Source organism: Dermacentor silvarum, chromosome 1, assembly GCF_013339745.2.
Source record: "Dermacentor silvarum isolate Dsil-2018 chromosome 1, BIME_Dsil_1.4, whole genome shotgun sequence".
Taxonomy (NCBI): domain Eukaryota; kingdom Metazoa; phylum Arthropoda; class Arachnida; order Ixodida; family Ixodidae; genus Dermacentor; species Dermacentor silvarum.
In genome coordinates this window covers 402,240,373-402,267,853 of record NC_051154.1, presented here as the reverse complement: position 1 = coordinate 402,267,853, position 27,481 = coordinate 402,240,373, and positions in this window count along the sequence as shown.

The following is a 27,481-nucleotide window of genomic DNA, read 5'->3' as shown; positions in this document are numbered from 1 at the left end:
CAAGCTGCTTGTGGCATTCGATGAAAGAAAAGATGACTTGGATGCTTATTTGCACAGATTTGAGACAGTTGCTAAAAGCCAGAATTGGCCAGAGGATCAATGGGCCACTGCGTTGAGCACGTGTTTGAGTGGCGAAGCACTTAGTGTGTACGGTAGGCTGACGGCAACCGATGCCTCTAATTATGGAAGGGTGAAAGCCGCGCTACGAAAGAGATTTAGGTTCACCGTAGAAGGCTTCCGAGATAAGTTTAGGACCGGAAAGCCTGCCGATGGCGAGACTGCCACACAATTTGCCGCGCGGCTCAGCCACTATTTTGATAGGTGGACCGAACTTTCAGAGACTGCACAAGAGCACTGTGCGCTTGGAGAGCTTCTGATCAAGGAGCAATACCTCATCAGTTGCCACCCGAACCTGCCACTCTATCTGAAAGAAAGGAAAGCTAAATCGCTTCAAGATATGTTGGAACTGGGAGACCAATTTTTGGAAGCACAGGGAGGCACCAATCTCTCCACGGTCATAAAAGAGGAACCAGGGGACGCAAAGAAACCGACATGCGATGAAAGGAGAAACCCCCAGAAGCCTGTTCCCAGGTGTTATCTCTGTAACCGATTGGGCCAGCATGCTAGCAATTGTCGGAGCAATTTTACGCACCCGAATGATGTCAAATGTTTTAAATGTGGGCGAACAGGGCACAAAGCTGATACATACCGCAACGGAGTGACGGAAGCTCCCCAAGCATCCTGTGTGTATGTCCCGCCAAAACACCAAGAAAACGTAAACGACGACTTTGTAGAGCTCCGAAACGGAAAAACAATTCCGGTCGTTAATGTTGTGATGACCCAACGCCCTGAATTTCCCGATAAGGGAATACCCGTACTTGCCAGAAAAATGGCAGACAAAGAAGTCACGATGTTACGAGATACCGGCACCAGCACAGTCATCGTACGGAGGGACTTGGTCAAAGACCGTGAGCTCACGGGCGAAACCAGTTTAGTTTACGTGGTCGATGGTACTGCTAGGAAGCTTCCCGAAGCCAGGATTGAGGTCGAGACCCCCTACTACAGTGGGAATGTCACTGCTCTTTGTATGGACAACCCACTGTATGATTTAATAATGGGAAACGTCGAGGGAGTTCGAGGCCCCGACGACCCTAAACCTTTGAAGGAATCACCGAAGATCGAACCATCGACGATTGAAGAGCCACGCGGAAAGCCATCAGCAGCTGACGAGAACACCGCGGCAGCTGTCACCCGAGCTCGAGCGAAGACTCCGACAAGGCCTTTCCAGCTCCCTTCCACGCCCGATTCCGAAACCAAACCGACCGGGACTCATAACCACGTGAAACACTACCATCGAAAAACCACGGACACGAAATTTAAATTTAAGAACCGTTGACGATTATCTGTCGTGCAAAGCGTTTTGATTGAGTGCACTGAGTGTTTATCTATGTATCATGGACATAGTGTTTGTGTTCTGTAAACAACCCTGTCATAGTTTGTATACTTATTGCACATGTTATATTTCACATGTTTGCCTTGTTACGCGAGATATGTGTTACACGAGATGTGTAATGTTGTTACACGAGATGTGTTACACGAGATGTGTTTTGTTGTACAAGTGTAATTGTTACGCGAGAGATGTGTTATAGTGTAGTCCAATTGAGCCTGTGTGACTTGTGTTTGTATTTGATATATCGCGAGTGAAGTGATGTGCGAATTGTGGGACTTTTGTGCGCGCTTCTTTTGTGTTTTCTTGAATATTATTGCATAATATTCTTAAAGTGGGGGGCAGTGTCACAAAAGAGCGCGTAATCCAAGCGCGCGCCACGTGACACGCAAGCAAGCGGAAGAACATGCCGGCCCCGCGGCAACTTCAACAGAGGGGGAGAGTGCACACGCCTCAAACAGCAACGCGAACAACGGCGCCTAGACGTCTAGAAGAGCATCGACGAAGCGACGTTAACCGGAGAGAGAGAGAGCACACGCGCGCGCCGAGACACGTTCGCACCCGGCGAGTTGAGAGAAATAACTACAGCGTGAGCGTGCGCCAACAGCATGAGTCATCACCCCCCCCCTTCCCTCGACAACACTCCGATGTCGGCGGTCGAAGGTACGAGAAAAGAATAGAAGCTTCCCAGGCATTGGCCATGCTACGAGATCACAACTCCGATAGGAAAGTTCTAGAACGCCTGTGGAAGCTATATAACCGCCGTGCGAGAATCATGAGTGGAATGCAGTCCGCACCGGTGAAGTGATGTAACGTGAAGACCGAGCGTCTGCGGAAGAAGGGGATTCCCCGGCAAGCTAGTCGATGAGTTCATCGAGCGTCTGCATTTCCGGAAGAAGTTTCTTCTTGGAGATTTGCCCCGAGCTACGCTGAGATCGTCTGACAAGACCAACACGGGTGAATACGACGGACACTTAGTGTTCCTTTTCATTTTGTATTTTACGTGTTGGAGTCTTAGTGCTTGTCGTTAATCATTTTCCTGTGTTTTGTGAATACCCATCTGACTTGTGTTGTGTCTAGCCTAAGTGTGCAAGTGTGTGTGTAACTGCCTTGTGTGAAGGATATATTTTGTTGCGTTTTGACAACTCTGGACTCTGACTCGGTCTTTGGACAGCAACCGGTGTTAGCTGGCGCACCAGAGGGCCCATTCTTAATTGTCCTTGCTTTTGTGGGATTATTTTCGGAAGCTGATCATTCTTAATTGTCCTTGCTTTTGTGGGATTATTTTCGGAAGCTGATAAGTCGGCTTTGGAATTTAGTCCGGCGTCTGCTCCTCGTTCACGGAGTCTCTGACACCCATGTCTATCCCTCCCAATGATGGCCGTAAACCGGTGTGACCGGACTGCAGCACAGGGTTGCTGATTTCATGCGAGTCTCCCAGGCCCGCTGCGTGGGAGTCGGATACTTTACCACTGAGCCATGCAAGCACTTGCTTCATGCGAGTCTCGTATTCGCAACTGTAAATTCCACTCAAATGACGCTTCAAAACCCAGAGCACTGTGGGGCCAAAATAAGTATGAGGCGACGCGTGGGATCTGGAAAGGAGTAAGGGTTCGCAATTTTCTTTATATGGTTAAAATCGGATACCTTGTCGGAATTGGAAGTTAACCAAAGAACGGTCGGCCGGTTGGCTTTGGGAGCCCATGGTAAAACCACAAATGGGGCAGTGCAGGTGGACATGGGTTGGGCCTCTTTTGAAGTCCGAGAAGCATAGATCAAAATTGTTTTTAGATGCGAAGCAGCCAATGGTCGGGGCTATGTCACTCCCTCCCTCCCTCCATCCGCCGTGCGGCGTCCACACCCCTACTGCGCATGCGCATCCTCCTTCCCCTCCTCTCCTTGTCTCATCTCCTCTCCTCCCTCCTCCCCCTCCTCTCCTTGTCTCATCTCCTCTCTCGGCATTCCTCCTCTCCGACGCTCCTCTCCTCTCCAGATTGCGCAACGAATGGCAGCACCTGCGGCTCCGCTCGCGATAATGCGAAGCAGCTTAGGTTAGAGGCGCGACGGTAGGCGCCCCAGAGGCACCGGCAACAGTCACCAACGCCGCGCGCGTTCGGTGCGAACGCGGGCAAAACGCCGACGGCGTCGACAACAGTTCTGCGCGTTGCTGGTGCTGCTGCATGCCCAAGTTTATACAGCTGATAAAACTACCTTGAGTCGACCCCATGGCTGCTTCGCATACTACTCAGGGTTCCCCTACGGGAAGATGGTGTAATTTTTTAAGAAAGATTCAGGAACATGGATGAAAATAGATTATCAGCTAAAATGCACAAGTGTCTGTATCTGAAAAGCGTGGACACAGAATGGAGGAAGAGGCCAAGAAAGATGGCAATCAAGTACAGGTTAATTGAAACTGCAAATAGAGAAAGGGCTTATCAGAAAGAAAGTGAGAGAAATAGAGACAGTGAATTGGATGCAAAGAATGGAAACAAAAAATGACCATGGAGATTTACAAGAATGGGAAGAATGAAATTAGAAGGGAAAATGTGTACGATATACAAAAAGAACAGTCAGTGCCTTGCTATTTGAGGCTCGAGCCCGTTGCCCAAGGACAAAAAAACAACAACAAAAAAACACCGCATATCCACGAAGTGAATGATGATGAGTGGGCGAAGCACTGGCCGGGGGATCACTCGGGCAAAACACCGGAAGCCCGCTTCCGGTTCTGCCTTCCGGCTTCCGGAGGATGGAGGCGGACATATACTATATTGTCATGGGGATTCAGAAGTACACGGGAGAGACAATATTTACAGGCTGCTGCTACCAGAGAATGGCTGACAGCATCTCACGCGGCATGTCCCGTCTTCTTGCTCTTCGCGTAGCACAGCGGTCCTTTAATGGCAGGCTCATACGCAATGCCTCGTAACATCACCCCCGGCAGACTGAGCGCCGTCACGGCGCCTTCCAAAATTAGTCAGCACTGCTGGTGTAGTAGGGTTTTAGCCGCGACACATGGACAACATCAGCAGCAGACGTAAAAGAAGACGGGCGATGTTGGAGCGGAGTGATGAGGTAGTCAACGTCGTTGAGCTTGCGGAGAACTTTGTAGGGTCCTGTGTAGCGAGGGAGGAGCTTCTCGCACAGGCCTTGGCGTCGAGACAGCGGCCAGAGTAGGACCAGAGATTCAGAAGGGTACTCCACTTCGCGGTGCCGGCTATCATAGCGCTCTTTTTGGGAGGCCTGCGACGCACATAGCCTACTGTGAGCAACCTGGCGAGCCATTCTGGCTCGAGATAGGACGCCCTGAGCATATGCGGTTGGTAGGGATGGATCAGCAGGAAGGAGCGTCTCGAAGGGCAACGTAGGGTTGCGGCCGTACAGGAGAAAGAACGGCGAATAGCCGGCAGTGTCATGTCGGGACGAGTTGTAGGCAAAAGTAACGTAGGGTAGGGCGGCGTCCCAATCACGGTGATCAGTAGAGACGTACATGGACAGCATATCCGTGAGAGTTCGGTTGAGCCGCTCGGTAAGACCGTTGGTCTGTGGATGGTAGGCTGTCGTAACGCGATGTTCAGTAGAGCAGCTACGTAGAATTTCGTCAATTACCTTCGCAAGGAAATAGCGGCCACGATCCGTAAGAAGCTGACGCGGAGCCCCGTGTCGAAGAATGACGTCATTGAGCAAAAAGTCGGCAACGTCGGTAGCGCAGCATGGCGCGCGTGATGGCATATCTGATCGCGTAGTCAGTTGCGACGGCAGTCCATTTGTTGCCGGATACGGACGTAGGGAAAGGTCCGAGCAAGTCAAGGCCGATGCGGAAGAAGGGCTCCGGTGGAATGTCGACAGGTTGAAGCAGGCCAGCCTGAAGTAGAGCAGGACGTTTGCGGCGCTGACAGCGCTCGCAGGCGGCAACGTATCGGCGCACCGAACGATACAAGCCAGGCCAAAAGAACCGCTGTCGCACGCGGTCGTAGGTGCGTGAAACGCCGAGGTGTCCGGCAGTTGGAGCATCATGCAGATGTTGAAGAATGGTGGTGCGCAGGTGTCGGGGAATAACTAGCAAGAATTCTGGCCCGTCAGGTTTCATGTTGCGACGGTAAAGGACGTCATCACGTAGGACATACTGGCGTAGAACCGGGTCGGAACGTGCAGATGAGAGTCGCTGAATGTTGAGCTTTAGGGCTGCATCCTGACGTTGTTCGGTGCCGATGTCGCGTAAATCAGGGATGGCCAGTACCCAGGAAGCTTGCTCGTGGTCAGCGACGTTAGCAGGGTCGACGCTAGCGCGAAAGTCGACGCTTGCCGAAAGACAATCGGCATCGTGATGTAGCCTGCCCGATTTATAAATTACCTCAAAGGTATATTCCTCTAGCCTCAGAGCCCAGCGACCGAGGCGACCAGTTGGGTCCTTGAGCGAGGACAGCCAACAAAGGGCGTGGTGGTCGGTAAGAACCGAGAATGCGCGGCCGTACAAATACGGGCGAAATATTGCGACAGCCGCGCACGCGCGCTCTGTGATCGAATAATTCCGTTCAGATGTGGAGAGCAGGCGGCTGGCGTATGCAATGACACGTGTGTGGCCAAGCTAGTGCTGAGCGAGGACGGCGCCGATTCCATGCCCACTAGCATCTGTGCGAACCTCAGTAGGCGCGGATGGGTCAAAGTGAGCCAATATAGGCGGTGAAGTGAGTAAGTTGGTGAGCGCCGTGAATGCGGTCGCTTGGTCGGGGCCCCACGAGAAGGGCACGTCCTTCTTGAGAAGGTGGGTAAGGGGTCAGGCTATGATGGCGAAATTGCGTATAAAACGGCGGAAGTACGAGCATAGTCCAACAAAACTCCGTACAGCTTTAGTAGACGAGGGCACAGGGAAGTTCTTGACAGCGCTAATCTTGGCAGGGTCAGGTTGGACACCTGTAACACTTACAAGATGACCAAGCACAGTGATTTGTTGTCTGCCAAAATTACACTTTTTGGAGTTTAGTTGGAGTCCTGCTCGACGAAAGACAGCTAGAATGGTCGCCAAACGAGTAAGGTGACTTTCAAACGTTGGAGAAAACACAATGACGTCGTCTAGGTAGCAGAGACATATAGACCATTTATAGCCACGAAGGAGAGAGTCCATCATGCGTTCGAACGTTGCAGGGGCGTTACAAAGTCCAAAGGGCATAACAATGAACTGATAGAGGCCGTCCGGTGTGATAAAGGCAGTTTTTTCTCGATACAAGTCATCAACTGAAATCTGCCAGTAGCCCGAGCGCAGGTCTATGGATGAGAAGTACTTCGCACCGTGAAGACAGTCCAGGGCGTCATCGATCCGTGGCAGCGGATATACGTCTTTGCGCGTTATTTTGTTTAGGGCCCGATAGTCGACGCAAAATATCCAGCTGCCATCCTTCTTTTTGACCAAGACGACAGGTGACGCCCACGGACTTGAGGAAGCCTCTATGACGTCTTTGGATGGCATCGTGTCGACTTCTCGTTGGCGTTCGGAATGGGACACACGATAGGGGCGCCGTCTGATAGGAATAGCATCTCCAGTATGTATTCGATGACTTACGAGAGAGGTTTGACCGAGAGGGCGGTCATAGAAGTCGAAGATATCCCTATAGGTCGTTAGGAGGTGGTGAAGTTCCGCAGCTTGACAAGTCGGAAGATCAGGGGCAATCATCGTGGTAATTTCGTCGGGGAGTGGACTTGGCGGACCGCTTGCGAGAAAGGACGAACAAGTGTCGGCGTCTAGTGCCGCGACATCGCATTCATCAAGCGCAGACACGTAGGTCACTGAGATGCCTTGCGGGAGAGCTTGGGTCGAGTTGCTGAAGTTGAGAAGCGGGAGCTGGACATGGTTGTCGACAACAGTCACAAGGGTGTGCGGCACAGCAATATTTTTGGTCAACAGTACTTCAACTAGCGGAGACACTATGTAGTCGCCGTCTGGAACTGGTGATGCCGTCGTCAAAGCAACACACGTGGCGGCTTGCGGTGACAACCGAACATAATCCACAGAGCATAAGCGGTGTGACGGTAAATCTGGAACATCTGCCAGTTGAGGAAGTTCAAGTTGAAGGACGCCGCTTGCACAGTCAATGAGAGCGGCATGGGCCGACAAGAAATCGAGTCCGAGAATGACGTCGTTGGGGCATTGCTCGAGAACAGTAAACAAAACAGATATATGGTGACCGGCGATGGTGATGCGAGCTGGGCACATTCCGATGACTGCGGGACTTCTTCCATCAGTGACGCGAATAATACCAGTAGCGGCGGGGTTGAGTACTTTCTTGAGGCGGCGACGAAGCTGATTACTCATCACCGATATTTGTGCCCCAGTATCGACGAGTGCGGGAACAGTTAAGCCGTCAACGTCAACATCGATCAAGTTTCGTCGCGTCGGCAATACGAGGAGAGGATTTGAGGTGGAAGTCGAAGATGCAGCGTCACCTCTAAGAGCTGCATCCCTTAGTTTCTTGAAGGTTGAGCGGCGATGTCGGACGTCGTCGTAGAGGCGAAGGAGACAACGGCCGACGCGCTGGTGGCGAACGGGACTGGTGACGTCGGGGCGACGGGGAACGGCTGTGCGCCGTAGGGGTGACATCGACGTTGTACGGCTCAAAAGGCTGGAAGCGGCGGTAGCTATCAGTGTTGTATGGTTGGTATGGCTTAGCGGACTGAAAACGGCGGTAGTTGTCGGTGCGGCTAGCAGTGTCATCGCGGTTTAACGGCGACACCCAACGGCTGTTGCAATGGCGCGCAACGTGTCCGATATGGCGGCAGTGGAAGCAAATCGGCCGGTCATCTGCCGTCCGTCATTCAACCGGATTACGAGAGCGCGGATAAAACCGTTGTTCCTGGGGCGGTGATCTCGGGCGAGGCGGCGACCTAGGGCGAAAGTCAGTTGTCCGAGACTGAGAAACGGTGCAAACGGCGAAACCCAAGTTGCCGAGTTCCTCCCGCACAATGGACTGGACCAGGGAAACGGCTGGCACGTGAAAATCGCTGTCGCCGTTGTTGGGGAGAGCAGGAGCAATTGCTTCGATTTCACGGTGGACGATTCGTGTGATTTCCAATGGCGGCGATGACTGCAGACGAGAGGCCTGTCCGTTTTCGCATGATGACGTCGGGGCGGTGTTCGGTAGCCGAGCGAATGACCTCGCAATACGCCGACTTTTGGCCTGCTCAAAACGCCTGCATTCTTGAATAATTGCGTCGACGGTCGCACAATTTCGGCACAGTAATAGGTTGAACGCATCACCTGCGATTCCATTTAGTACGTGACCAACCTTGTGAGACTCCGTCATGTCCATGTCCACTTTACGGCAAAGAGCCAAGACGTCCTGAATGTAGGATATGTATGATTCAGTGGACGTCTGAGCGCGGATGGATAGCTCTTGCGCTGCGGCCACCTTTCGACCCATGGGCTTCCCAAACATGGCACTAAGTTTTGTTTTGAAAGTGTCCCAACTTCCAATCTCAGCCTCATGGTTGTCGAACCACACCTTTGCCGTTCCTTTGAGGTAAAACATCACGTTCGCCAGCATCATCGTCGGGTCCCAACGATTTACCTCACTGATGCGTTCATAATTGCCAATCCAATCTTCGACGTCAACTTCATCCGTACCGCAGAACGTTCCCGGGTCTTTAGGATGCGTAACAACGATCGTTGACGGTGTGATCGGCGCTGGTTCAGGCGTCGTACTGGCCGGCGCAGGTGATGCTGTCATGGTCTCGTCTGTCATAATGATGACCCCGACTGGACGACCACTGCGGAGCTCCGTTGTACAGCACTTCTTCTGGTACCCCGCACATCCACCAAATTGTCACGGGGATTCAGAAGTACACGGGAAAGACAATAGTTACAGGCGGCTGCTACCAGATAAGGGCTGACAACATCTCACACGGCATGTCCCGCCTTCTTCCTCTTCGCGTAGCACAGCGGTCCTTTAATGGCAGGCTCATGCGCAATGCCTCGTAACAATATATATATATATATATATATATATATATATATATATATATATATATATATATATATATATATATATATATATACTGTAGATGCCTACAGTATATACAGCGCTTAAATAGCCCCTGTGCACTGCAGCGCCCCTAGCTACGGACGAGAGAGAGAGAGCGCGCGCGTCGGGAACGAGAGAGAAAGAGAGCACAGCTGTGCCTCCAGCGGCAGCGGCGAGTACTAGCGTGGCTACGATGGCGCGACGAGGGACAAGGCTCGACTATAAGGAGCTTCGCCCCCAAAAACATACCGGAGCAAATATTAGGAACTAGATGAGGCATGTGTCCACTCAGCACATCCTCATGGAATGCGAAGGGATTCACCCAGTGACAACCGTAGGTAACATACACTTTTCAGAAGCGTTTCAGTTTAAAGTGGACAGAAGCATCAACCGGTCAGTAGTCGAGATAAGCAAGAGACGTTTAGAGTATTGTTGAAAAAAAGGGAGGGAGGGACATAGCCCCGAGCATAAGATGCTTCGCATCTAAAAATTACACCATTGTCCCGTAGGTGAACCCTGAGTAGTATGCGAAGCAGCCATGGAGTCGACTCAAGGTAGTTTTATCAGCTATATAAACTTGGACATGCAGCAGCACCAGCAACGCGCAGAACTGTTGTCGACGCCGTCAGCGTTTTGCCCGCGTTTGCACCGAACAAGCGCGGCGTTGGTGACTGTTGCCGGTGCCTCTGGGGCGCCTACCGTCGCGTCTCTAACCTAAGCTGCTTCGCAATATCGCGCGCGGAGCCGCAGGTGTTGTCATTCGTTGCGCAATCCGGAGAGGAGAGGATGAATGCCGAGAGGAGAGATGAGACAAGGAGAGGAGAGGAGGGGGAGGAGGATGCGCATGCGCAGTAGGGGTGTGGACGCCGCACGGTGGATGGAGGGAGTGAGGGAGGGGGGGAGTGACATAGCACCGACCATAAGCTGCTTCGCATCTAAAACTGCCAGCCCTTCCACTGGGGTGGAGATGGAAGACCAGCGAAGCTGTACTAAATGGGAATTATGTATTTACAATTATGACTATTAGGATGTGATGATGTAATTGGGCATTTGAGTTAATAAAGAATGAGAAATATATATGATCCTGTGGTTTTCATTTATTTAATGACCACAGGGACCATGGCCTTATGGTCGCTACGGTGCACCCCCATAGGGTGTACGGCCAAGGTTGGCAGGCTCTTCATAAACACGTCACCAATGCCGCGCGCGTTCGGTGCGAACGCGGACAAAACGGCGCTTCGTCGACAACAGTTCTGCGCGTTGTTTGTGGGACCGCACACAACCGCTGTCAAAACGCTGGCGTGAGTAAGCGCGCCAGCAGCAGTGAGCGAAGGTTCATGTGGTCTATCGTTTCAACGGAAACTGAGTGGTGAAAGCACAGCGCGTGCAAAGGTAGGAGCCGTGTTTCAGATCGCTTTCAAGATACGGTGCGCGCGATCGCCCGGCGCCGCGTAAAGTACAAGTTGCTCGCAGAGTAGAAGCCGCCACCCCTCCCTCCCGCGCTGCCTTCCCGCTGTCCTCCTTCCGCGTGGAGGATTGAGTCGCCAGTTCCCCTTGCGCCCGGTAGCAAGATACGCATTTGGTGCGGCAGCTAAACGTCGCTTCCCTCCCCCCCCCCCCCTGCTTTCGCGCGATGGAAGAAGTCGCGTTTGCCCTCCGCCGTGCGTTCGCTGTCCGTGAAAGCGCGTGTCCCTCGCCCGCTTTCACTCTCACATACAACATACGGCCAATGAGAGTTTTTTTCTAGATCCGGACACGACCATCGAAGAGTGAGCCGTTTACAGCTTCGCTGTAAAATGCTAGAGAAAAAACACGTATCGCTTACCTGAACAAATCGAGCCGGCTAGTGACTATTTGTCACCACCCCGTTTCAAAGAAGATGCCATTAAATAATCACCACCACCACAACCACCAGAGTCATCATCATCATCATCGACGTCATGCTAATAGAGAAGGTGGTGAAGCGGAACGGCAGCTGGGTGGGTGTCACTGTTGCATCCTTGCACACCGTATTGTTCTTTTGCATATGGTAGGACGCCTGACCTGCCGACCTTCCGTACGCAGTGAAACGCAGGCGAAAAATACGGAAAGAACTCAGCAACAAGCCTGCTGGGAAAGGCCGCACATGCGTGCAATAATCCATCTTCGCAGTAGCTGAGTTAAGGAAATCGGTCACTGCAAAGTGCCAGTTCTTGATTTTTTATTGTTTTTGTTTTCCTGTGTCTTCTGATTCGTTACATTACGCTCCCAAATTACATTCCGTAGCACTCTGTTCTATTTACGGTAGTCCGCGACCACCTCGCGAAGCATACCAGCAACTAGTACAAAGAAGCTAGCTTGGACAAAAAGAGAGAATACAAAAAAAAAAACGAGATATTCTCCTATCGGGGATGCTTTGTTTTGACGGAGAACTTCTTACACGGTAATTTGGATAAGTATACACTTTTTCTGCCTTGTTTTGATTCAGCTTAAATTTTCGTTAATCAAGCTTTGAAACGCATAAATGACAAAAGTGGCAGATAAATTAGCAGATATCTCATTTCAGCAATTATCTGGATAAACTACATTTGAACAACTGATTATTTCAGAAAATGCCTTCGTAATAAATGTTTGGCACTTCCTCTTGATTGTAATTAGACTTTTAAAAATGTTAGTATCCAAAATTTTTTATTTCCACGTCGCTCTTCTGTACTTAGGTGCGCCCTCAGGTGAATACTCGTTCCTGTATTCCTCAAGGGATTGTGGAGTTGTGAAAGTAAATGAATTCAAAACGTACTTGTCTGGTAAGTCATATGGTCTTTTCGGGGGGTTATATCCAGAGTCCCAACTTATGAATATGCTGGCATTAAGTCTATTGCAAGTGTAATACTTGGGGCAAGAGGTCTGGCAGTGTGTTTGATGGAAGATTGGAGGGGTGTACATCTGCGCGCGAGCTGTCGCTCAGGAGTACCAGACAGTCATCAGCAATCAATAAAGGTCTGGCAACTGTGGGCATTTGCGACTTCTCACTGCCTTGAAATCGGCCTAGAAATCCGTAAGAGTGAGCAAGCGATCTATTATCCGATGTTTTGAGCACAATGCTCCATGCAGCGGAATATTTAGGTGCGTGTCTATTAGGTGCAACCTGTATATTTAGGTGCAACCTTGAGTCGGCTGAGCCAAGCCGACGCAGCGAGGTTGATTGCCTTCTCACTCACAAAGCGGAGCCACGTGGGAGTGGCGGATCAGCCTGGACTGGCTTCGTAGTCGGCGAGTCGTATTCTGGGTCACGTGGAGGTCAACCACTGCGCCCTCTGTCATCAGCACCGCCGATTCAAAGGATGCGGGGGATGAGCCAAGTGGAAATCGTGAACTAAAGACCATCATTTTTGAACAGAAGACAGCTATCGGAATGGCCGTCACGTCAGGTGCTAAGAAGTCGTGTGTTGCGCACGTCGACGATTCGTTTACTGTTTTCCGCATACATTGCGCTGAAACGGTTCCGGAGGCTTCAAAGCCGTCTTTCTCTATGCATGTTTAAAATTGTGCTTCCCACTGGGAGTATAGTGCAGTATAGGGCATTAATTGATATAAGAAAGTAAGGGATACAAAAGAAGTAAATTTGGCTCTCCCTTGAACATCATTATAAGGCAATTGATCTGAATACTCTATAGGAAAATTTTTGTGGGTCGGAAAAGTAGTGAAATGGTTAGGTTGGTACGCCACTTTTGGTAACGGAAATGCCTAAAAACCCGATGCTCTCTAAGAACTTTCAGATGTTGTATATAGTGAACTGAATAGCAAATTACTGTAATAGCTCCCGCCGGCGACACGTTATCTTTTCGTCCACTTTCATTTCCCTTTTCTTCATTATTTTCTACATTCCAATTTCAACTACACTTAATTTCCCCGATGCTTTATTTGGCTTCGTTGTCTGTTGGCTTTATGTGGTTATGTAATAGGAAGGTACAATAAAAACGTGTGTAGCACGGATTCACCAGCTTCACAATATTGACACGTATACATGTTTATCTTTCACCGATGGCCGCTTTCCACCGGCTAACAAATGTTAAACGTTATCGCTCGGCGCAGGACGCGCCTGTATCGGAAGTTTCTAGAACGTTATCGATGCTTCTTTCCGTTGCCTGTTTTCACCGACGCTTATGTTATCTGATTGTACGAGCGACGCGAATTGTCTAGAACTTTCTGGAAGACACGCGCGTACCAGGGATTATTCTGGAAACTTCGATGACTCAGGTATAAAAGCCGACGCGTTTTGCCGCTGATCAGATTTTCGACGACCGCCGACTGTGTTCGCCGCTTTCGTTGTGCTTTGAGTGTAGCTTGCTTTTGTGGGCACAGGTTCGCCCAATAAAGAATCAGTTTCGTCATACACAGTTTTACGACTGTTTCCTTCAGCGTCACTACTACGTGACATCTGGTGGAGGTGCTAGTGCGTTCATGCAGTGAACGCCCCCGCAAAGCCGCGACCCAAGCCCGAAACCGGAGGACGAGACCAACGTCGCCGAGGACCAGCGAGCTAGCTGTAGGCAGCAAGGACTTGGGCCGGAGTTTGCACTTCTTCCCGAAAAGAGCACCGCAATCAAGGCCAAGTCAACGACCAGAATGGCAGCACCAGCGTCCCCCATCCTGCTGCAGCAACCTCGGGAGCCACCGACTTTTCGTGGATCATCGGCTGAAGACCCTGAAACCTGGCTAGAGACATACGAGAGGACCGCGACGTTCAACAAATGGAGCGACGACGACAAGCTGCGCCATGTTTATTTTTCATTGGATGATGCTGCTCGGACCTGGTTTGAGAACAGAGAGACCACCCTGGTGACGTGGGACCTTTTTCGTGAGAACTTCGTGAGGACCTTCACGAATGTCGTGCGAAAAGAAAGGGCCGAAGTTTTATTAGAAACCAGAGTGCAATTACCGAACGAGAACATCGCGATCTTCACGGAGTAGATGACTCGCCTCTTCCGCTACGCCGACCCCGATATGTCTGAGGAAAAGAAAGTTCGGTTCTTGATGCGGGGTGTCAAAGAGCAAATATTCGCCGGATTGATGCGCAACCCGCCCAAGAGTGTCGCCGAATTTCTTTCCGAGGCCACAACGATCGAGAAGACGCTTGAAATGCGCGCCAAGCAATACAACCGCCGTGCCCTGACCAACTACGCCGATGCTCAAGCACTAGGCGCCGGCGACCTGCGCGAGACCATCAGAGCAGTCGTTCGCGAGGAGCTGCAGAAGCTCTTTCCCGCGTCGCAGGCTCAAGTGGCATCTATCGCCGAGGTCGTCAAAGAAGAAGTTCAGCGCTCACTTGGAGATCCCGATGTGCAGCCGCAATCGCCACAACCTCAGCCGGAAGCGCTGACCTACGCCGCCGTTGCCCGTCGTCAAGGCCCCCCTTCACGCTCGCGCCAGGGCGCCGTAACGCCGCAGTTCTGTTGTCCACCGCCGCCGCCGCCGCCAGCACGCCCGCCCGTCGCCCAGCGTAGCTACCCAAGAAAGACAGACATTTGGCGCGCCCCCGACCACCGCCCGCTCTGCTATCACTGCGGGGAAGCCGGCCATGTCTACCGCCGATGCCCATACCGCGAGATGGGCCTACGAGGGTTCGCCGTCAACGCGCCGCGTCCACAGCTTGGCGAGCGACCACGTGACATCGCCGACTACCTCGCCGGAGCCCAGTGGCAACCACGACGACCCTCACGCTCGCCGTCACCATGCCGCTACATCTCGCCGCATCGCCGTCAGTACACCGGTCCCACCCGGGGCCGATCTCCGAGCCCTTACCCGGGAAACTAAAGGCAGCAGCCGATGGAGGTGCGGTTGCTGTACGACGCAATGCCGAAGATCCTCCGCCGCCGACGACGACGACTATTCGTAATCATCACGACAATATATCAGCATGCCGCCTAGCAGCAGCCTTGACAGCACTTCGCCGCAGAAAGAAGACCTTCCGACGCAAAGTAGCAGCAGCAGAGCAAGCCGACGCAGCCGTGATCCGACGCCACGAATTAACCGCAACGCCAGACGCCGGTCTACCGATCTAGACGTGCTCATCGATGGTCATAACATAGAGAAAGAAATTCAACAAGAGGGGACACTCCCATAGGGCCCAGCGGCCGAATTGACTGCAGCGTGCCAAGCGGTCGGTGTCGATCACTTACATCACTTCCGGTTTCGGTTTTGGGCGCACGTATTTTGAACGCCTTGCTGGCACGCCTCCCCCCGGCTGCGCCGATCGGCTTTTCGTATTGCTCAGGCGCGCGCTTTTTATTTTTGTACGTGCGCGATTTTTATTTTTCTACGCACCGCGCTGCTTAGACCAAGCAGCATTTTGTAAGCTATGAATATACGGAAAGGCAGCTGTCCCACAGCGTTTGTTCTGTGTCTAACAGTACCATACCACAAAACAAAACATGCTAGGATAATCGTTCGTGGGAATGTTTATTTCGCTCTATAAAAATACAACCAATACAACCAATACAACACTGACAGCTTTCTCTATGCTGACAGTATACAATCGCCATTTGGCACATTGCAAAATATTGTAATACTGACATGAGGCGACGCAGAAAGTTGGAGAAAACACAAAGCAATGTTAATGTCACTTCATAAGTATGCAACTCGTACATTGGCGACCCATTTTGCACACTGCAAGCAAACTGAAAGACTGACAAAAAACGCACACATCACAAACTCTTCTTTGCATTATGTATATCAACGCATACAGTCTTATTTCTGTATGGTCTTGCTGCGACCACCACATTGCTTTGCATTTAAATTTAAATCTGCACTCCCCCCTCCCCATACATACATCCACGTATATGTTTGGCATTATATGTCCAATTTGCAACACGTTCATAGTAGTCTTGTTGACATTGCATTTAAATCCGCAACCCCTCCCCCCGCCCTCATTCCGCAACCCTCCCCTCCTCCCGATACACACATCCACGTATATTTTTGGCATTATATGTCCAATTTGCAACACGTACATAGCAGTCTTGTTGACATTGCATTTAAATCCGCAACCCCCCCCCCCCCCCCCCCCCATCCCCATACATACATCCACGTATATTTTTGGCATTATATGTCCAATTTGCAACACGTACATAGCAGTCTTGTTGACATTGCATTTAAATCCGCAACCACCCCCCTCCCTCCCCATACATACATCCACGTATATTTTGGCATTATATGTCCAATTTGCAACACGTACATAGCAGTCTTGTTGACATTGCATTTAAATCCGCAACCCCTCCCCCCCACCCTCATTCCGCAACGCCCCCCCCCCCTCCCCATACATACATCCACGTCTATTTTTGCCATTATATGATCAATGTTCAACACGTACATAGCAGTCTTGTTGCCACCAACATTGCTTTCTATTTAAATCCGCACCCACCCCCTTAGGCACTCGGTGAACGTTAAAAAAAAGTTTGAAAAGTTTAGAACCTGAATGAACAATGAATAGCAATTTGAAGGGCCATTCCCCCCCCCCCCCCTTCCCCCGGAAGTGCTGTTGCACCTCCGGAGGGAACCACCACCCCCCTCCCCCCACCACACCTTAGCCGGACACCCCTGCACACGCAAGTTGCAATGCCAGGAACCGGTAGCCAAACTAGGTGGCAGGCACCACTTTGTGGCACTGGCAGTATTGACATAGATTACAGTTTGTAAAGGTGATCTAGATTTTCTATTCTGATTAGGAGATCTAGCACAGAATTGAATTCTTTACTGGCAATTTGATATGATGGTGCGGATTCGTTGCAATAGGAAGTCCCGAGTAAGTAGCACAGCTCAAGGCAATTATATGTACGATTCCGTAGCAAACGTTGATTGGTATCGTTTGAAAAATCTAACCTTTATTCTATATTGTTAGGATGAGTTCGTCCGCGTCGAAAGACCAAACCATAACATGAGTGTTCTTCAACCTAGTAACGTTCGGCGGCAGTTATAGTCATTTTCACACCGAGCCATCTAACTTTACCTTAAAGCATCTAACATTACAGTTCGAACAAACCATCATGAACCCAGCACACAGACGTATCCGATATACAGCGTTTCATTTTGAGAGGGATTCTAATGCATTTTGAAGGGATCAGTAGCACAAGCTGAAATGGCAAATTATTATGTTCGGTTGTTGCAAGGAAGTCCGAACTTAACCTTAACCTTTCAAGCTGCCACGCGAGCAACCGATTGAGTGAAATCTAACTTATATCTAATTACGGTTCACAACACCTGACCATGCCAACAACAAACGTATCCGGCAATTACATTTCACAAACCTCTGCCGAACATTCAACCGAACAAAATTCCATGTCCCCCAACACCCAGAACAGATTAGCGATACAAACATTAACAGACACTTGAGAGATGCGCTTGTAGCTTCAACCCCGACAAGGAAGTTGTTTTCGAGTTCTTGAACAAAAGCAAATACCCTTTGTGAGGCACAGTCAGGATTCCCAACCACTTTGTTCGGTACGTGATAAGCCTTGTCAGCATTGTAAATAATTTTTTTTGGGGGGGGTGTTCACCACTCACACAGTTTAAATCACCTTGCAACAAGTGTTGGCGAGTGCACCCTTCCACAGACTTAGTAAGAAATACTTTGACCAAGAAGCCTGCCACGTGATAAGCAGTGGATTGATCGCTTATGTGGGACTTAATATCTCCTGCGAGTTCTGCAATGTCTTCAAGGGACGGAAAGTCAACAGACCTAATCCATTCGACTGCATCGACCAGAGAAGTGCTATTGAGAGAAAAAGGCAAAACTTCGCGAAGGAATTCTGATTTATCGTCTTCTACATTTGCCTCTTCGGAGAGTTTGAAGGCTTTCTGAATAATAATATGCTTTAAACCAGAAATAAATTGCTCGACATTAGAGTTTGTATTGCATCCTTGCTTTTGTCTGATGTGTCCAAACATGTTTTCCAGTGGATCCTGCTGGAGTCGACGTCTCAGTAAATAAACAAAGTAATTTTCAGAGAGATCTTCCCAAAGTTGGATGATTGCTTGACTTGCAATCTGCCAGCCAATGATTGTGCGGGGCTGACGTTTAGCAGAACATTTCCAAGACGCAATCCACAGAAGCTGTTCTTGAAGGAATTTAACTAGTTTATTTTGACCCTTTTTAATTGCATATCTGAGTTTCTGAGCATTTTTGTGGGGGCTGGAGCTATTGACTTCGTCAAAAAGCTTATCCATACGCTCACAAACATTCGCTGTAGCTACAGCTGAAGAAGGAAGCTCATTTACATAAACCAATGTCATAATTGCAATGCTAACCGAAGAACTGAGTACTTGTACAGCTCTGCGGACTTTCATGTTAGAAAATGGCTTCTGGTAGATGTGGTGTTCCGTTAGCTTGGGAGCCAGTCTTAATCTTAATTCATGAGTGGATTTGTAAAGGTACCCAACATGCGACCAATGCACAACCTTATTACCAATGAGCAACTCATGCGCTTGGATATTGTTCCGCGTGGTTTTGATGAGGTACATCAAAAACAGACTCGCTCGCCCAGAACTTCAAAAAACGGTTTCTCAGTGGTGATGCCCAATTGCTGAGCAAGGTTAACATTCGACGTACCTTGGTCGCAAATTACAGCTTTGACAGTAATTCCGACGGTTTTAAGTTGCTCAATGATCGCGAAGAGTAATTTATCCATTATACTTGCCGATGTCCATATGTGTCCCATCGTAAACGCGACTGGCTGTACCCACCTCTTTGAAATACCAGCCAGAAGCACAACCATGGCTCTGTCGGCCATATTAGATGACTGCTCCACGACATCATCTACAAATCCATGGACAATATCCTGACCTGCATCATAGGAGAAGTCCTTTTTTAAAGCTATTTCATCAAACATGAGGGTGCACACTCGATCGCGCACATTCCATGCGTGAGTGCTAGCTGAAATACTCTCGATAATTCCGGGAGTCACGCCTGCTGACATTCGAACGTTATTTAACCACCGTCTCAGAGAACGCTGTGTAGGCAGAGAGAAAATTTGTGCCAAAAAGCGGTACTGGGCTCGTGGTCCACGAAAGTTCAAATGCAAGGCAAACTTCTTGAGCCAGACAGGGAAGCGCTTGCCTTTGCCCCTCTGTTGCAAGCGCACGTGTGTACAGAGAAGTTTAAAGACCTCTTCTGACACACATGGATGGATAATGTCTCGCGCCTTTGAAATGGACGGCGGTAGCTTGCTCTGCTTCTTCCGCAACCGTGTGATGATGCTCCAGCAGCTAGCTACCTTAGACTGCAGTCGTTGGATGGTCGTCGCAAATTTTTTGGACCGAGAGCCCCTTGCTGTACTGCATGAGACAAAAAATACACATGTAATAATAAGGATACGCGTACAACGCTTCCTTTATACAACACTAAATTAAATGGTTGCGTCATACTGAACAGCACATTAAGAAGCCGGAAAGCACAAGGATACATTTAAACGAATACAATCGTTATGATTCACACAGTTCCTAAACAGCCACTATGAGCATAATTAAAACTACATCTAAATTTCTTCACGTCAAAGCCGTATACATTCATTCATGAGGGTGCTTGACTAAATAGTGCAAAAAGCAACAACATGATGTTTAATTTTGGGTGTTGGTCAAACTTCTCGTTATAACAATGAGTCAAACAACAGTCACTATCTTAAAGAAAACCTAACAATATTTTCACTAGCGTTACATGACCCAGACACTTACCAGGAAAGTCTCCTACTGAGCTTGCAGCTGAATCGATAAAGCTGCTGGCACTTGGGGACACCTCGGACACGTCATCTACCCAAAAGTTTATGCGTCACATTCATTCTATGAGCTACAACGCTAACGCGATCTCGTAAAATTGTGCATTGCTTCACTCTCCCACTACCTATGTAGGTGCAAATACAAAGCAACGGTAGCTGGCGTGTTGACAAATATTTGCTAACTTGTAGAGCAAGACGTATCCAAATTCAAAGCATCAACAGTTACGACCACCGTGTTCTTGAAACGAAGCAAAAGTTGCATAGTTTACAGGTTGTAGGCGATACGTTTACACATTTTGTTACAGAAATCACCCTATGCATTTACAAACGCATGCTTCTGCAAAAAAAAAACATTCATAAAAGCTTCGTCAGTTCGTAATAGGTGAAATGACGGGAGAAATTGTGCAGCAGTTTCTCTCAACCACACAATGTTTTAATGTATTTATGCATTCATAACAAACATGTATGAAGAAATACACGTCAGAAAAAGAATCACCCAAAATATTTTGTACTTCGAGTGTGACACCTCAACAGCACCTGCGTTGTGTAAATATTGCAGCTTGACCTTCCGGTTAGCGCACATGTAGCGTACACTGTCTACTCAAAGGTAATGGTTAACGAGAGTCACACTCGTTATGATAGTTACCATGAACAGCACAACGTTCAGCCCCGGTGGAACTGCTGCCGGACATGTCCACTTGGTAGTCTGTTGCATCTAGCTCGCTGAGGGGAGTGTTGCAGCAAGACATCATTTGTAGGCTTCCTGGAAAATTGCCTGTCATTGTAACTTTGTGAAGTATAACTTTATACCCAACTCACCTTCAGCAACACCGCTTGTTGTCATGAGGGAACTTTTCTTGTACGCCTCCTGGAAGACGTCCTCTCCAGCTTGTTCCTCATTTGCAGGATAGCCGTAGCCTACATGGAATTATAAATTTGCGTGTTAGTGAAATTGCCATTCGCAAACACTAGACATTACAAGCACCTTGAACACCAGGGTCTTCAGACATGGAGCTGATGCTTACAGCCTCGTCCAGATAGTCCTCTGGGACAGGGTTTTGAAATGTTGCAACGAAAGCTCCAACAGATGGTACATCAACAGCACCTGTAAGAGTTAAATAGAAATAAATGTTTATTTGAATCTGGTTCATGCCGAATTAAATACCACATTACACAACCGGTACCACTAGCAATTCTATGAAGCCATTGAGAGATTAGCTACAGCGAAGGCACACCAAGACAGTGCTGAAACCTACAACTTTGTCCCATTGCGTACCTGAGTAAACTGTAGGTACGGCTGTTTTACTGAGCCGCGTGTGCCCTGGGTCAATGAAATCTTGTGCAGTAAAATGGTCGCTGCACATCCTGTATGACCTGTACAATACGCTGGCTGGCTTTTCCATAAGGTTGACTCTTCGGGAGTATGTCACCCTAGCCGTCGACCTGCGCACATGTTTTTTTTTTTAAAACAGTGTCGTATCGCTTAAATAATAAGCATCGAGTATTTTATTGCAGCCCACCATGAGTGCGTACATGCAGGATGCATCATGCATTTACGCAGTACATTGCTTCTTATTAAAAAACAATGATTAGACTCGTTTTCTAATTGCCTAACAGCTGTAAGGGCCTGTGCAATGTTTGGCTCGATGTGATACAATGTTCTTTTTCTAATTTTTCTATAACAAGATGATGCCGACAAAGATATACGCAACACCTGACAGGTGCAATGGTTATACTGCTTACCACAAAAATGCATTAGTTGCCACCTGGAAACGCTCAACACTTTTTCATACTCCCAAACAGATTCAGTAGCATAACCATGTTATGCCTCTCATCGGATTGCTTCAAATGAATAACCGTGAATAACACTCTTCATGACTAGGTATTTTTCAGAAAGGTGCAGAAACAGTCAGCTGATAAATTGTAACAACAAATCTGCCGTGTTGTGGGATGCGAAAAAAAACAGGTTCCGGGCTTCTTTCGCGTTATTCCGTTGTTTCGGCACCACAGTACACAACAGTAGTTGCCATTACGAACCGCTACAGGTGGACATCTGTTGAAGAACGTAAATTACAAGCATTTGTCATTCTGATATAAACAACTTGAGGCAACACGTGCAAAGGTGGCGAATGGGTGAGATTACGAACAAGGGCAATTAGCTTCATTAAAAAAGGAAGTTACAATGATGTTTGGCGTCAGAGAAAGCGGCACAAACTTCTGGTAACATCCACTATACTTCCTGTGCCCAACGGCCGAGTTGGTTCTCGCTAACTGCGTCACGGCGCCTCCCGGCACCCTGTGCGGCCAGTGTGCCTCAAAAGTACCCCAAAAAGTAACGAAATTACTTTTTAGTAATGTCTGGCGTCAGAGAAAGCGGCGCAAACTTCTCCTAGTAAGATGCACTACACTGCGCACCACGACCGAGTTGGTTCTCGCTAACTGCGTCACGGCGCGCTGTGCGGCCAGTGTGCCTCAACAGAACCGAAAGAAGTTACAATTATCTCCTACTAAGCGTCGGAACCATGTCCCAGCACGATTCGTTAACTCGAATTAACTGCGCCAGGACGGCCGAGCTGTTTTTCGCTGACGCATCTTAAGTCTCGGTCCCATGCCCTAAGCCTAATTGCGTCGTAGACTGTGAAACAAAATTTCTCACCTTGACGTACGTAGTCCAATAGTGCAGTGTTGTATTGTTCCAGTGCAGAAGGAACGCAAGAATACGCCGGGAGCCCAAGAAACCAGGCTACATTAAAAAAAAAAGGAGACAGGCGGGTCGCCGTGGGCAAGCGCTCAAACGCGCGCGCAGCCGCCCTCGCTCGCCCCGGGGAAGTATCCGGCGGATGACGTATGCATCTGGCGCGTCATTGGCCTGTGGCTAGGTAAGGCAAGTAAAAAGTCGCAAAGTTTAAGTTAATTTATACGCAAAGCGTTTTAGTTTTCGCGGCAAGGAATTTAAAAAATAAATCAATGTCTGTTAACTTAATTTCACTTTCTTTGTTTCCATGCTAGCGGCAGCTAGCGTTCGGCATCAATAGTATAGCGTGACGTATGGTGACGTGTTTCCTTTTGCCAGTTTTTGCCGAGTGTCCCCTCTTGAATTTCTTTCTCTATGGTGCTCTCTTGCAATCCGCTGGCCGTGCGGCGACATTGGCCAAATCGCGGAGCAGAACCCGCTGAAATGTGTCGTGTATTAGGAAGCGCTTTCTTCCTACCAGGCTTGCTTTGCAAAGTGCTATCCATTTTCTAAACCACTGGGACAATGCTCGAACGCACCAGTGCCAAGCAATTATAATGAAGAATATTTATACTGCGAAGCGTTGTTAATTACCAATATTCGCGGTTAATATATCCCATTTCGTCATTTCGTGAAAGTAGTCGCTTTGAAAGTCCTAACTTGCGGTTATGTTTAAGGCTACACTTCAACTAGTCCACAGATATAGTGGGGGGGTAGCATAAAGAAAATAACTTCCTGGAACCATCAATCGTTAATTTTATTCGTGTGTTGTGAAGTGGATCAACTAAAACTAGCCGATTTCTCGGCCTGCCAAAACTCAACACAAGTAAAAGTTGAATGTTTTTGTTTTTATTCAAACATTCGGTACTGGAAAAATACTGACCTCCACGCAGTACGCAAGTGACAATCTACAGAAGCAATTTTCACTCACAACAGAAATTTGTACATAATGACTGAAAATAGATTCCAGAAGATCCAAACCAATGCGAAAATTATTAAGCAGCATGGCTGCGTCTTTCTTTATTTTCTTTTTTTTTAACCTTGGCTGTGCATGTCGACAAATGGTGAACAATATCTATAGCCCCCAAAACACGCACACAAGCCCTTCATTATAAGTACTTCACCGGCAATAGATGGGCTGCTGTAATGACGAATGAGTTGAGCGACACTGCTCTTATGTCAGTCCACTCAGGCTTGCCAGAACTGGTTTACTCATGCAAAATGAATACCTGCTCGGAAAATATAGTGATATACTTGTGCTTACCCGTGGTCATTAGGAAACCTGAAAACCTTCGCAGAACTGTAATTCTCGGTGTTCGGATACCACAGAGCCGCGCAACACATGTGATGCCCCGATTTAGCCATCTTCATGAAATGCTTGGTTGACCTAATGTTCTGCATCTTCCTTTCGTTGCAAGCCTGATCAAGCTTCTCTCTTTTATGTTTCCTATCTTCATACTTGGGACGACAACCGAAGCAGACGACCAAGCGCGATCTGACTTGTGATATCGCTGAGCGAGGGCAAGGGTGAGCGGAGGCAAGCTCGACGGACGAACGATGGCGACCACTTCCCGCGCTTCGCCCGATTTAAAATTCACAAGAAGAGAAATAAGAAAAATAACTTAGAATTTCCGGCAACCGCTAAGAGCGCGCATGTTCCTTCAAACCGAAACTAGCTTTAATTTCCGGGGCCTGAGTATCCATTTTACACCGTGGTATCGGCCAGACAGCCGTGGCAGAAGCGGGGAAAGCAGACGCTTCCGTAGTTGAAAAATAGCGCCGAGATCGGACCAAGGGGATCGAAGATGTCGCGCCGCTGCTTCGCGAAGAACACTACTGGGGGGCTATTCTGCAAGAGTCCACCTAGTGGGCTGTCAACTGCGGCTGTCGCCATTGGCTGCTGCTTCAGGAGCGCGAAGGTGCCAGCCAGTCTCCTTCGCGCTCGTGAACCGGCAGCCAGTGGCGACAGCCGCAGTGGACAGTCTACTAGGTGGACTCTTACAGAATATCCCCCCCTGGTGGCAGCAGACGCAAATTCCGGTGAAGGGCGCGCTCGCGGGTGCGCAGCGAGCGAGAGAGCAGTCCAGCGAGATAAGATGGATGCGCATGCACACTGCGACACTCTCGACAGCAGGCATTGAGCCGCCAGACGGCGCGCGCATGCACGCGGCCACGGGCTGGCATGCTCTGCAAATTTATGAGCGCGACTGTACGTGAACAGGAAATTAAAAGGGAGCACCGAATAGGCCTTCTGCAAGAAAGTTTGAACTTTATTTCTTCGTTTGCCCTTTTGAACGCATCTCGGCGCAAAACAGGAAGGGCCAAGGCACAATGCTCTGTTTGGCACGTCTGCCTTCACATGGTGATTCAAGTTTTCAACATGCTATATTCATGCAAATTGAGGCCTAGCGAGAACTTTAGGAAAAAGCTTTGGCAAATGACAGGACCAAAGAAACCACACAACTGCTTGGTCGTGCCTTGCGTAATCGCTAAATGTGTGCTCGAAGCTGGTCACACTTTTACCACGCACCCGAGCACACGCACCCGAGCACACGAGGGTTGGACCCTCCCGCGTGTAGCCGTGCGCGGCTTAGCCGTGTCTGGAGAAAAGAGGATCCGGGGGGTTGAGCCAATGCCGGGTTTTGGACGTTTATGGCCCCACGGCGGAGGCAACACACCTCTTTGGCCTCGGCTTCACGTAGACGGCACCCCCGGACTGACCCACCCGGGGGAAATTGGTAGTTGGCTTTTCCTGTCTCTCTCTCTAATCTTCGTCTTTCTCTCTCGCCTTTTCATCTGTCCTGTCGTCTACTCTCTTTTACATTACTTCCGACCTTCTTGGCAGCGAGGGTTAACCCTGTGTGAGGAGCCAGCCTAAGTTACTTCATATTCGGTTATAGTGGTGACATACAGTTGGCACCCGCAGGACTTGTTTTCTATAAGACCTGTGGCATCCCCTTGTTGGGCTCCATGGTGGGCGGCTGGCGTTACTGCCGAACACTGCAAATTTGGATGGATAGATCGTTTCCCAAACTCCCTGATCGCCCTCAGAAACGAGGGCACACCAAAGAAGTATTTAAATTTTTTGGCCGTAACACCGAGAATTTCCCCCGCTATCAAGCAATTCACTGCGAGAAACCAGGAAAGACAACGAGAATGATCTCGCCTTTCCTCGTTTCTAAATGTCTAACTCGGACAATTGGCCCAGGCTATCAGGCATCCAGACTAGCAAGTGGCGACCTTCACTTGGAACTTCATGACAAAAAGCAACATAAAAAACTATCTAACCTAGTGTCTCTTGGGGACATACCCGTTTCAGTGACCATGAACACCATCCGCGGTGTAGTTTCTGATGATGATCTCATGGAGCTGACCGAGATTGAGCTTCTGGAAGAATGGAAAGAACAGAATGTAATCAACGTAAAACGAATCAGAATGAGGCGTGATGGTAAAGAAATTGACACTAAGCATCTAATACTCACATTCGGTTCCAGTGTGCTGCCAGAAACCATCGAGGCGGGTTACATTAAAATCAGAGTAAGGGCGTACATCCCCAACCCTCTCCGTTGCTTCAAATGCCAAAGATTTGGCCACAGTTCACAGGACTGCCGAGGCCGTCAGACTTGTGCGAAATGCAGTGCGAACGAATATCTCTCTGAATCATGTGACAACTCTCTCCACTGTGTGAACTGTGATGGGGAGCACGCCGCATACTCGCGGCCGTGCCCTACCTGGAAAAGAGAAAAAGAAATAGTGTCAATCAAAGGAAAGGAGAACATATCATTCAAGGAGGCACGTAGGCGGGTATTATACCTGCCCAAAAACACCTTTGCCGATGTGACGCGTCAGGGGGCAGCGACACAGAGGTTTCCGGCGCCTGTCCGGCTCACACGCAGTGAGCCGCCAGCGACGCCATCCGCCCCCTCGGCGGCTGCAGCTCACGCTGCTCCGCCATCTCAGAACACGGGGCCATCGACCTCCGGGCTGCTGGCCTCCAAGGTCTCGCCCTCGAGACGAGGCCTTCCCGTCAAACTAACCGCTCGCAAGAGCGTGTGTCCAGCGCCTCGCAAGATGCGATGGACACAACAACCGGCCAGACGGTGCCACCAGCGCCTAAGGAACGGCGAGAATCTCTCGACCGCTCCAGAAAAGAAAAATCTCTTATCACGGCGCCTGCAAAGGGCCCCTCGAGCTAATCTTCACCTCTTAAACACACAGCACAAACACATTTGTCATTATGGAGACACAAATACTACCGTGGAATGTCAGAGGACTTCTTCACAACCTCGACGACATTACAGAACTCCTACACAAACATAATCCAAAGTTGCTGTGTGTTCAAGAGATACATCTGAAACCTACAAACACAAACTTCCTTCGTCAATACACGATCTTTCGAAAAGACCGCAATGAGGCTAACGTCTCGTCCGGCGGGGTAGCAATAGTACTAGATACGTCTATGGCTTGCCAACATGTTGCCCTCCAGACGCCCCTTGAGGCAGTGTCAGTTCGGGTAATTCTTTTCAGCAATTTGATAACTGTATGT